Genomic DNA, 11557 nt, shown 5'->3' with positions numbered 1-11557 from the left:
AAATGTATTCATTATTCTTACATATTGATCCCAAAAAAGGTTGAATTTTCATCACCATTAATTAGTACAAAATAAAGTGTATCCTACGTAAAAGGAATATTCAAATAAACCATTTATCTTCACATACAGAGTAACATCAGCCAGACAACCAATGCAATGATGTGCCAATATATCATTTTGAAGAAGAAATCATTAAATAATTATAGCTTTCACATCCAAAATTATATCTACAATGCATTATTTAACATTTCAAAACAATACTTTGTCAGGCATATGACACGCAAAGCCTGTGGGTCACATCACACCCACGTTATATTACATGATCCATATTTATATCCATTTGTATACCAGATTAAGCATGGCCAGTTCTGGAAACTTCAGTACATAAATATTTCTGTTTGTGTGCTTTTGTCTCAGTGGGAAAGAGTTTATTCTTCCATAAATTCTTCAAGCATAAATGCAGATCTTTCCACATTCATATGTGCAAATAATCTTTATGTTGGCGGCGCATTCCATGCGTCTTCCTGAGTAGGTTCCTGTTACCCCCACCAGGGGCCCCTGGGAACCATACATATCACACTTCTGGATTCTCTGATTTCTTCATAAACTTGAGCTGGGTGCCTTCAGGGTCCTGCCACACATCTGCTGAAAACATCTGTATGAAAAAAAAAGTTCCTTTGTGAGGCCGTTGACACGTTCAACATTTAGAGAAAGAATGTGTAATGTTTAAAAGTGCAATGTTCAAATGTAACGTTCAAAAGAGTTGAACGCTTGTGGAATGTTCCGTCAGTACCAAACAGCCGATCCTCTGACCCTCTTGACCCCAGTGTGGACACAACTGCAATTTCAAAGACTATTTTCGGACGCTGACAATGAAAGGTGGGGGTTGCAGTCGGATCAGTGAGTTTGCGAATTTCATTTCGAGGTACTGCTCCATCTACGCTCTTTATATGAACACCCCCCCAGCAGGCGCCCCCCGTCCCCCTCGTGCCTTCAGACCCCGCGATCATTTAATACTCATTCGTTGTGGGTTGTTTTTTTTAACTCCATAAAACCACACACATGATTCTGGTTACGCTGTACAATGACCACATTCCCTGCCTCGCTATCACTCTCGCTTTCACCAGAAGAAGCAAACGTCCCGACGTCTCTTTAGCACAACCTGCACTGGACCACCTAAGTGTGATCTCCTGCTCTGCTAACATTATTGTCGTCTTTTTTTTTTTTTTTTTAAGCTCTTCCCTCTCAGTCAGGGGATGGTTGCAGCACCGTGAGAACTGATGTTTTGGTCGTCGGTTTCTCGCGGCCTCAGCTATTTCCTGTAGAGTCTTTCTGCTGCCGAGCAGATGAGAGGTGATTTTTAGGTGAATGTGTGTCTTTTTTTTTCTTTCTGTTTGTATTACACTCGTGTGGTTTTCTTGTTGAGTAAGCATGCATGAACATTCGGCAATATACGTGCGTTTCTGTGTTTGGACCGTTTCCAAGTCCAAGTGTTGGCTATGAAGGGCCTGCCAAAGATTTGAAAGTAATGCCGGTTTAATGATGATGGACAGCTTAAAAGCCTTATGGTTGGAATGGACGGCGGGGAGGGAAGAGCGAGGGCGAACTTAACTATAGTCGTAAAATAGCTATGACAGCGAGCGAGTCCGACCCTTCACAACTTTCAGCCTCGGGCCGAACAATATTTCACACAATAACCACTGTAATAATAGAAAGCATTCGAAGCGGCTTCAACGATTAGCATCTGAACGAGCGTTCAAGGTTGAGGTCACACAGTTCTGTCCTCCTTATCAGAGGGAATGTGACACAACAAGGTCAACTGCGCCCCAATGACAACAATTATGACAGAATAATGACCATGGAGGCAAGAAGTTATGGAAGGATATTTAATAATGGGTGCTAGCATCCACAGCTGTACCAGTTCAATTTATGGCTTAAGAAAAACAAGTAAATACAATTCAAATGCAATGTTTTATAGTATTAAAAATGTTTTTACAGTAGAGAATAGACATGTTTAAAAATATATACTAATATGGGTAGAAGCATTGTTTGTATTATTAGTAGCATTAGCAATGACAAAAAAAAACGGTTCCATTGTATGAACAGAAGATTATTATTCTGTTTCTCCAAATGTAACTTTTGTATCTTAATTTACTCACTTGTATGTAGTAAAATGGTGAGTTTTTATTAGTCAAATATTTTAGTAAGTGCAAAATGTGTGTGTATATGTAAGTGCATATATGTTAAATTGTGCTCTTATATTCTTACTTATTTGTATTCTATCTCCTATGGGCAAAAAAAAAAAGGAAATGCAAACAGCCGGTAAAATATACCATGTATATTGTTGACATTTACTTGGCCAATAAAGCTGGTTCTGATTCTGTAAAAAGAAACCCAGTTTCACACATTAGAACAGTGTAGTGTATTCTCTAATGTATGCAGCCGAGTTCCAGATGGTGATTGAGAAGAATGGAGGTTTCCTAAAGTTAGAGAAGGGAAGCACTTCTGGATAATCTTAGCCAGTGTGAGTGCAAATATTTTCCTGAAACACGGCGACAAAAGTCCACCATCGTCATCATCGGCGAAGATCCGGTGTCAAGTTCGACAAACCTCGTGCCTGGTCAGTCTGGTTCTACTTTCCGCTTCAAAGCAACCACCAACGATTCCACTGGATTGGGCTTGTTTTGAAAGCTGAAATGTATAAATTACAGCAGCCAAAATGTGAGGAAATGGTTGAGTTGCTTCCCTGCGTGGAAACAATCTCAGTTGTTGTATCTCAGCTGATGAACTGTTTTAGTGGCTCACATGCGGGATTTCGCACACACGTATATTATATCTACTCTATTATTAGCCTTTTTTTTGTTTCTAAATACATGATTGTGATTTAAGAGCTGCACCTTGAAGAGCAACAAATTGTCTCTTGCCCCAGTCCCACATCCTCTGCGGCCGACCCGTCACGCCGACTCAAAACACACACTCGTACGAATGTATTTCTTCCTCGCTCGACACTTCTTCTTCTTCTGCCTCTAAATCGAGTCCAACTCCCCGTCTCTCTCTCCTGTCACATCTCGGAGCCCTGCGGTCTAATCAAAACATCACTTGTAGTGGCGATTGGCCTGCACGGGGATATTCCAGAACATTAGGCAGATCCAGTTTCAGTTGGTGTGTGTGGCTTTGCCGAGTGTGGGAACTTTGAGTATCAAAACCAGCCACTGCTTGACTGTGTGGAAGGAAGGAGGGTTGAACGCCTGGTGATACCACAGGTGTTGGCAGCGGAGACATTATATTGTTGTGATGATGCAGCCAGTTTAGGCACAACTTTTGGTGTTGTAGTTGTATAATATTTTAATTCAATCCATCCTGATTATCAAACGCTCACATTTAATTCCTATCCTCTGAAGTTTTACTCTAACAGAAAGTACTGGTGTAACTGTCGAGATAGATATTATCTCTTCCTTATCTTGTCTTAAACACCAGCATCACTATAGGTCACGATATCAACTTACTTATTCAAACAATACGCATTAAATAAAACACGTAAAATAATTCCATGGGGGTTTTGAGTTTGACACGTGTGACTTACAGGCTCTGGCTTTTGATCGCTTTTTGTGGTGTTTTTGTTAGGTTGGCTAAAAACAGATTAGGAATGTGGTAGGTTAAGGTTGAGCAATCGTTAGGAAACTTTTCCACAAACTACCCTGAGCTCTTGGTAATGGTTGAGTGCTGCCCAAACTCACCTAGATATGATCTCCAGGAGCCACTATGTAAGTTGAGCTGTGGGGGACCCAGTAGTCAGAGGGGAAAAAAAGATAAAATAACTGTTGATCTTGATGCTGGTCGAACAAACATGCATCATGAAACATCAATTTCATACCAATGTTTTTCTAAGCTACTTTGAACAAGGTTGCCAGCTTATCTGAGAGGAAACCAGAGTACCTAGAGTGAACCAATGCAAACACAGGGAGAACAAACAAACTAAATGCAAACCGTAAAGCTGTGAGGTGGTCAAGCCAAACACTACACCACCATATGGGTTATTAACCGAATTGATGAATACATTCACAAAGATTATCCAGGAGGCTACACATAGGTTGAGCTGGAGACCCATTAATTAGGAGAATATAAATTAAAAATGTAAAAACTTTTAGAAGCCAGGAAGCGATTTCCATTCTTGGCCGATTGACGCGTGTCTTGAACAATGGATTTACTTTTTTTTAATCCAAGGAAATCTTTGTCAAGAAATCTTTTCCAAAATTTTTGTCGTTGTGTTCATGGATTATTTTATGCCTTCATTATCTACTACAGATTTTCAGGGATCACAAACTATCTATCCCAGCTACTTAAAGTGATAGTCACCCAGGTTACCACCCTGTTAGGCGACCATGCGCCCCAGATCTTAAATAAGGCGCTAAAATTTACGCTGCCATATGACGGAGGTGGTGCCATTATGGTCCTTCATCTATAGGACCACGTCGGGCTATTAAATTGTACAATTCTGAGTTTGGGGGCGGGAGTGGAGTGAAAGTATCATGATGTTCTGTTCTATGTTAGTCTTTGTATCCTTTGTCTTTTTTGTTTTTCTTTGATCTATGTTCTTTATCTTTAGATTGTGTAATCTTGTTCTTTCTCTTTATGTTCTTGTTTTTATTTTATTTTGATTTATTTTTTATGAACAATTGCTGTATTTTCTGTGGCTATTGGAAAAAAACAATTTCCCGAAGGAGACCTCCTGAGGGATCAATAGAGTTTTACCTTACCTTACGTTCCTAAATAGGACTCTGGTTTTTAGATGCTAATTTTGCTAGTTAGAAGTGAAGATGCAGAACGGCGATTAAATGAAGTCTATTTTTTAACTGCAACTTCTCAGGAGACAACAGGAACTTAATCTACTTCCTTGGGGAAAAGTTTCAGGTTCTGTCACCTGGTGATGTCGTCACTTAACTCTCAGGATTTCCCAGACTTACACTGTGCGGTCACGTCAAAGACCACACCGACAGCGTCAAGGCGGGGGCTGCAGGAAGCGGAGTGAGGTCATCATCGCGGAGGATTTGTTCCGAAGTTTCCTCATCCCAGTTTGATCTGTCAGAGGAGCGCTTACACACACACCTGAGTCAACAGCTGAGGGTGTCAGCTTATTGATGATGATGATGATGATGACGAGACTAAACAAAAGATGAGGCAACTGCTTGTTCAAGAGAAACAGTGAAGCTCTGATGTTTTCTCTCTTTCCAGGGTGGAGACTTTAGATCTAAAATTCAATAATATTAATCTCATAACTAGACCCAGAGGCAGTTTCACTCCCCAGAGAGACAAAACAGTTTTTTTGGGGGGGAATCACCAGTACCCCCTCGTGTCTCGCACATTTCCTCTCCAATCAGCGTGGGATGAATCATGAATCATCCTTCTCTGGCCTGACCTCTTATCTGGTGCTGACCCGCCACATCCCTGGTCAGCTCTGAATAGAATCCTTGTTCGAGACACTGAAGAGGGTTTCACGCTGCTGTGATGTCATCGTGGGACTCTGTGACCCCTGGATTTTATCCTTGCTAGGCTGAAACAGTCGTGAACTTTTGGAGCACCAAGGCTGCAAAAAACCTCAGGCAAGGAGCCCAGCAGACGATGAGGTCGGCCCTCGACAAAATCCTGCGTCACATGTGCAACACAGTCACATGGCAGATATTGTTATGTATATATATATATATATATATATATATACACACAGTGAGACCTGTGCTGTGTCTCAAATTGCGCACATCTTTAAGACTTACTTGCTCAAATTTCGAGTAATTTCGGGTAGTACTGTCTCAAATCAAACACTGCTGCTACACACTTACCGGAAATGACACGACAGCTTCTTCTTCTACTACTTTTTATCGCTGATTGCAACAAGCTGTTGAAACTCTATCACCGACACTTGACAGCGGTTTTCGCTATTTGAAGCAAGTTATTAAGTTGTGTTTCATTGTGTTATTACTGTTGTTGTTGTGTTGTTTTGTGGTTAAAAAAAAAGGTGTGTTTTCTCGAGACTGTTGTTGTTGTGTTGTTTTGTGGTAAAAAATGTGTGTTTTCTCGAGACATTTACGCCAGTATCTGCGTCCGTTTAGCACCATTTACGTAACTAAGATGGCGGCCATTAAGGGTGGAAAGTGCCCATCGATCCACCCTGCCCATTTGAGTGCACCAATTGAGTGCTCATTGCCCACTACATTTTCACACACACTGCTCATCGGGACGCACTTGTGCACTCAAATTATTAAGTGTGATTTGGGAGAGATTTTTTTATAAATCGCTTGAGGGACAGGAAGTTGAATCATTTGCCATAGGTCAATATAAATGTCTTTGTTAAAGGGGCAAAAAATAAAAAAACATTTTTATTTCGGGTTATATAGTCATGAAAAATTGGAGGTTCATTTGTTGTTGTTTTTTGGTTTGCACTTACCCCATAAGGGCCACTGGAAATCGGGCAAATGGTGAGCAGACTAAACTCTTCTGATCTGACAACCCTTGAAAAAATGTCAATGTATTTATTTTCCAACTGCAGTTAGAAGCCATTCAAAAAACACAGCAGATGGTTGCTCTGAGTTCCTGGTCTGTGGATGATAGGGGGAGGCTAAAGGACTGACAAAACCTTCTAAAGATTCCCGAATCCAGATGGAACTCCACAACACCACCAGTCTACAATATCTGTAATCTAAATCTTCTGAACTTTTTTAAATGGACAAATACACTCCTTGGCAGAGGCGGTAATGGATGTGTAACTAGTCGTGTTTGTGTGATCAGAAAGACGCGAGCAAAAACAGGTTCAAGGAAGAGCAACACGGGATCAAACGTTCAACTGCAGCACTCCCTGTTTTCACAAATCAAGTGGGAGAATTGGTTCCATCTTGCGAAAACATTTGTACAATTAAATTTTCCACATCATAAACTTCTCCGTAATCCCGTCGGCTCAGGAGATCAGCGAGGCTGCGATGTTTCTGACCTCCGCCTACAAACAAGCGATTGCAGCCTCCGGGATGAAATGGATTTGTGAATCACGAGCTGACGTCGGGTGACGCGAGGGAAGAACAGCGGGGTCGACCCGGGGACCCCACCTCTGTCGGCACCTAACGAGAGACAGAGGGGATCAGAGGAGGAGCAAAAACAATGGATGTCGTCAGACGAAACAAAAGTCTAGCAGGGATGATGTAGCCGGTTTTCCCCTCTGACACAAAGCTCTCCACAGTGTTCCCGGGATTCCTCAGACTTGACTCAAGCGGCCCACTCCTGACCCCCCCCTGGTGGACTCTCCCAACAACACGGCCGGTTGTTGCTGTTGGCGGGGAAGTGATGTGGATGAGTCAGAGGTGGACAGTGAAGTGTTTCTACTGTCGGCGAGTGACAAGTCTATCTGACAAGGTCTGAGACACCTTCTCTTCTTGAACACTGTTTTTCTACATTTTCTATTGTACATCCGTCTTTCCGTTTATCCATAAATACATCCATACCCCTGTTTTTCCATCCATCTCTATAGTTATCCATCCATCTCTCCATTCTCAATTCATTCATTTATACCATGCATTTACTTTTCTACCTTTGCTTATCCATCAATGCCTCAATTTATTCATCCATTCATCATTCCATCCATCCAGCAATTAGTTTATCCGTCTATTCACCTCCTAATCTCTGTTCATCATTCCGCCATTTATCCTCCCATCATCCCTCCTTTTATACATTCATCCATCCATACATCCATTTTTTAGTTCATACATTCATTACCCATTGAAATCTTTATCGATCCATTCTTTCATTTATTCCTCCTCAATGTATCTATCGCTCCATGTATACATCCATCCATCATTTAGTTTATCCATCCAATACCCATTTAACTCTCTTTTTATCCATTCACCCATCCCTTCATTTATCCATGTATTCCTCTGTTTAACCATCCTCCCTCCATTTATCCATCCATTCTTCCATTTATCAATCCCTACCCCTTTGTATCCCTCCCTCTGTTTATCCACCATCCCTCGATACATCTAATCATCAAATTTTCACATGCATCCATAATTTAGTTGCCCATCAAACTCTGTTCATCCATCCATTCTACCATTTATACTGCTATTCATTTATCAATCCATCCTTTTTTTCATTTATCCATCTATACCTCCCTCTGTTTATCTATCTGTCATTTAGTTTATCCATTCCTTTATTCATACAGTACATCATTTAGTTTATACACCCACTACCCTTTGAACTCAATGTTCATCCATCCATCAATACCTCTTTTTATCCATTTTCCCTCTGTTTAGCCATCCATCCATCTTAATACCCTTCATCTTCCACCATCAAGCCATCCATTTATCTTATACACTTGAGTTCATGTCGTCACAAAATATGAAGTTGCTTTTAAAGAATAATCTGAAACATAGAAAATACTCAAGTTGCCATGTGACGTATGCGTTTATAAACAAATAAACAAATTCAAAACAAAGCGGTTAAAAGGTGGAATTAGGACGAGCAAACACGCTTTCTCCGGAGAGTCTATGCGAGAAACATGTCAGACGCGTCCATTGTTGAGTCACTGAAGAAAAACCTGCCGCGATCAAATAACTCACAATCACATAAATCATCAGATTGTTGGACTCTCTGCCAAAAGTGATGACTCCACTCAACGCTGCTCATTAAAATTCCCTTTTTCTCGCTCCAGCATCCCACGGATATTCCCGAGCTGTGTTGCATGCAATCACGGACCGTGTTTGTGTGAGTGTGTGTGAGTGTGCGTGTGTGCGCTCATGTCAGGGCTTGTGTCAGCTGGAAATAATTGTTCACTACATGGGTTTAATGTCTCGCTTTACATCCGCTACATGTTATGAGTAAAGAGTCTCTAATGATCACCTGAAGCTCGCGTGAAACCAGAGCTTCTGATGAACGACTCACTGGTCCACGTGCTGACGGGTCGGAGGACACAAGCGTAGAAGTTTGCACAAATGTTTGGGTCACATTTTGTCCTCGGATGATCTTCTGTTGGTCTGAGATCTCTGGTTCCATCTTCCAAGACACATCTGTAAAAAGGGTCTGTTTATTTATTCTTCAAGCTTGTATTTATATATCCATCCCTCTCTTTGTGTATCCATCCATACCTTTGTTTATCCAGAATCCCTCCATTTATCCATCCATCCCATTTAAAAAAACAAAAAAAAAACATACATCATTTATTTTATCCATCCATTACCAATTTAACTCTGTTCATCCATCCATCCAAGCTTCTATTCATTTATCCATCCCTCTCTTTGTGTATCCATCCATACATTTGTTTTTCAATCGATCCCTCCATTTATCCATCCACCCCACTTTAAAACAACCATGCATCATTTAGTTTATCCATCCCTTACCCATTGGACTCTGTTCATCCATACATCCAAGCTTCTATTTATTTATCCATCCCTCTCTTTGTGTCTCCATCCATACCTTTGTTTATCAATCCATCCCTCCATTTATCCATCCACCCCACTTTAAAACAACCATGCATCATTTAGTTTATCCATCCCTTACCCATTGGACTCTGTTCATCCATACATCCAAGCTTCTATTTATTTATCCATCCCTCTCTTTGTGTCTCCATCCATACCTTTGTTTATCAATCCATCCCTCCATTTATCCATACATCCCATTTTAAAACAACCATCCACCATTTAGTTTATCTATCCCTTACCAATTCAACTCTATTCATCCATCCATCCATCTAAGCTTCCATTCACTTATCCATCCCTCTCTTTGTGTCTCCATCAATACCCTTGTTTATCAATCCATCCCTCCATTTATCCATCCATCCCATTTTAAAACAACCATCCACCATTTAGTTTATCTATCCCTTACCAATTAAACTCTATTCATCCATTCATTTATCCATCCCTCTCTTTGTGTATCCATCCATACCTTTGTTTATCCATCCATCCCTTCATTTATCCATCCATCCCATTTTAAAACAACTATCCATCATTTAGTTTATCCATCCATTACCAATTAAACTCTATTCATCCATCCATATATCCAAGCTTCTATTTAGCCATCCCTTCCTTTGTGTATCCATCCATACCTTTGTTTATCCAGCATCCTTCCATCATTTAGTTTATCCATCCATTACCCATTGAACACTTTGCTCGTCCATTCATCCATGCTTGTATTTATTCATCCATCCTTCCATTTAATGATCGATTCCTCTATTTAACAATCCTCCCTCCATTTATCCATCCACTCTCCCATTTGTCCATCAGTCCCTCTGTGCATCCACCCATACCCGTTTATCCATCATCCCTCGATTCACCGATCCATTCCATTTTCCTATGCATCTATCATTTAGTTTGCCCATCTCTTGCCCATCGAATTCTATGTTCATCCATCCATCCATTTATTCTTCCATTTATCCATCCTATCGTTCCATATTTCGACTGTAGACGAACAGATCTCACCCGTCTATCAACCACTGTGGCCGATGAAGAGAGTCGAACAAAGTTCTCGGAGCGGCTCCTGTACCCTGACCCCTCTAATTTAGAGATGACCTCACTGGCAGGATCACCCACGTACCCGGGCGACACGCCGTCGGCTCTGAGGACCTCTTGTTGTCTGTCGGAGGCTGAAGAGAACAGATCTGCTCGTCAGACATTCCTCGTGGATCACAAAGACTGCAATTAGGTGCGAGACAGAGGAGCCATTGATTCCCGGAGCCTCCCTGACAGGTAGCAGGCTGGTGAACGTCGTCTAATCATCACATGCGTTACCGAGACACTCTTTGATAAGAACGTAAACCCTCTCTTTGGTTGGGAACCTGCTGCGTCTGTTGGAGACGATGTCGGGAGAAATCTGGATTTATCTCACAAACTGTTTGGACCCTCTGGTGGGTTGAAGATGACTGTCGGTGCTGAAATCAACATTTACAAGTCTTCAAGTCCTCGTCCCTGTTTTATCTTTACTGGACAAGTTGTATCATCACAGCAAAGCATAAACATATATTGAATATATTGTATGGTCAAAGTCATGGATGGTCAAAAAAAAAGGAAACTAAAGAAAAAACATCTTTATTCAGGGTTAAAGTATTGAAATTCTACATTTGTTTTTAGACTACAGACCAACTTTGTAATGGTGGCATTAGCTCAACTGTTAACATCTGTAATTATTTTTTGTGTGTTTTTAATTAAATTAACTGTTATTGTTGGTTATTAAATAAACAAACATCTTAAATAAAATGGGAGCGGGATCTAAAGTAAGAAGGAAGTCAAAATGGTGGATCAGAGATGTGGAATTGTAGCTACACAGTAAAATGTAGGCTCTTATTGGTTAACTAGTGTAACATCATTTTTAACATGAGACTTCTTCACTGTATCTTCCAGCTAGAGCACACGTGACAAGTCCCATCGGGGGCCATTTGTGGCCCTTTAATGCGGCTCACGGCCTTACATTATAAACTGTATAACTGAACCAGAAAATATAAATTATTGTAAATTATAAAAATAATGATTTTGAACTGATAGGAGGTATAGAGCCTTTTTTTTTTTAAACAGTTTTTTTGTTTTTATTTCAT

This window comes from Callionymus lyra, chromosome 12 (genome assembly GCF_982586985.1).
Source record: "Callionymus lyra chromosome 12, fCalLyr1.hap1.1, whole genome shotgun sequence".
NCBI lineage: Eukaryota > Metazoa > Chordata > Actinopteri > Syngnathiformes > Callionymidae > Callionymus > Callionymus lyra.
Note: the sequence above shows the minus strand (reverse complement) of the source record.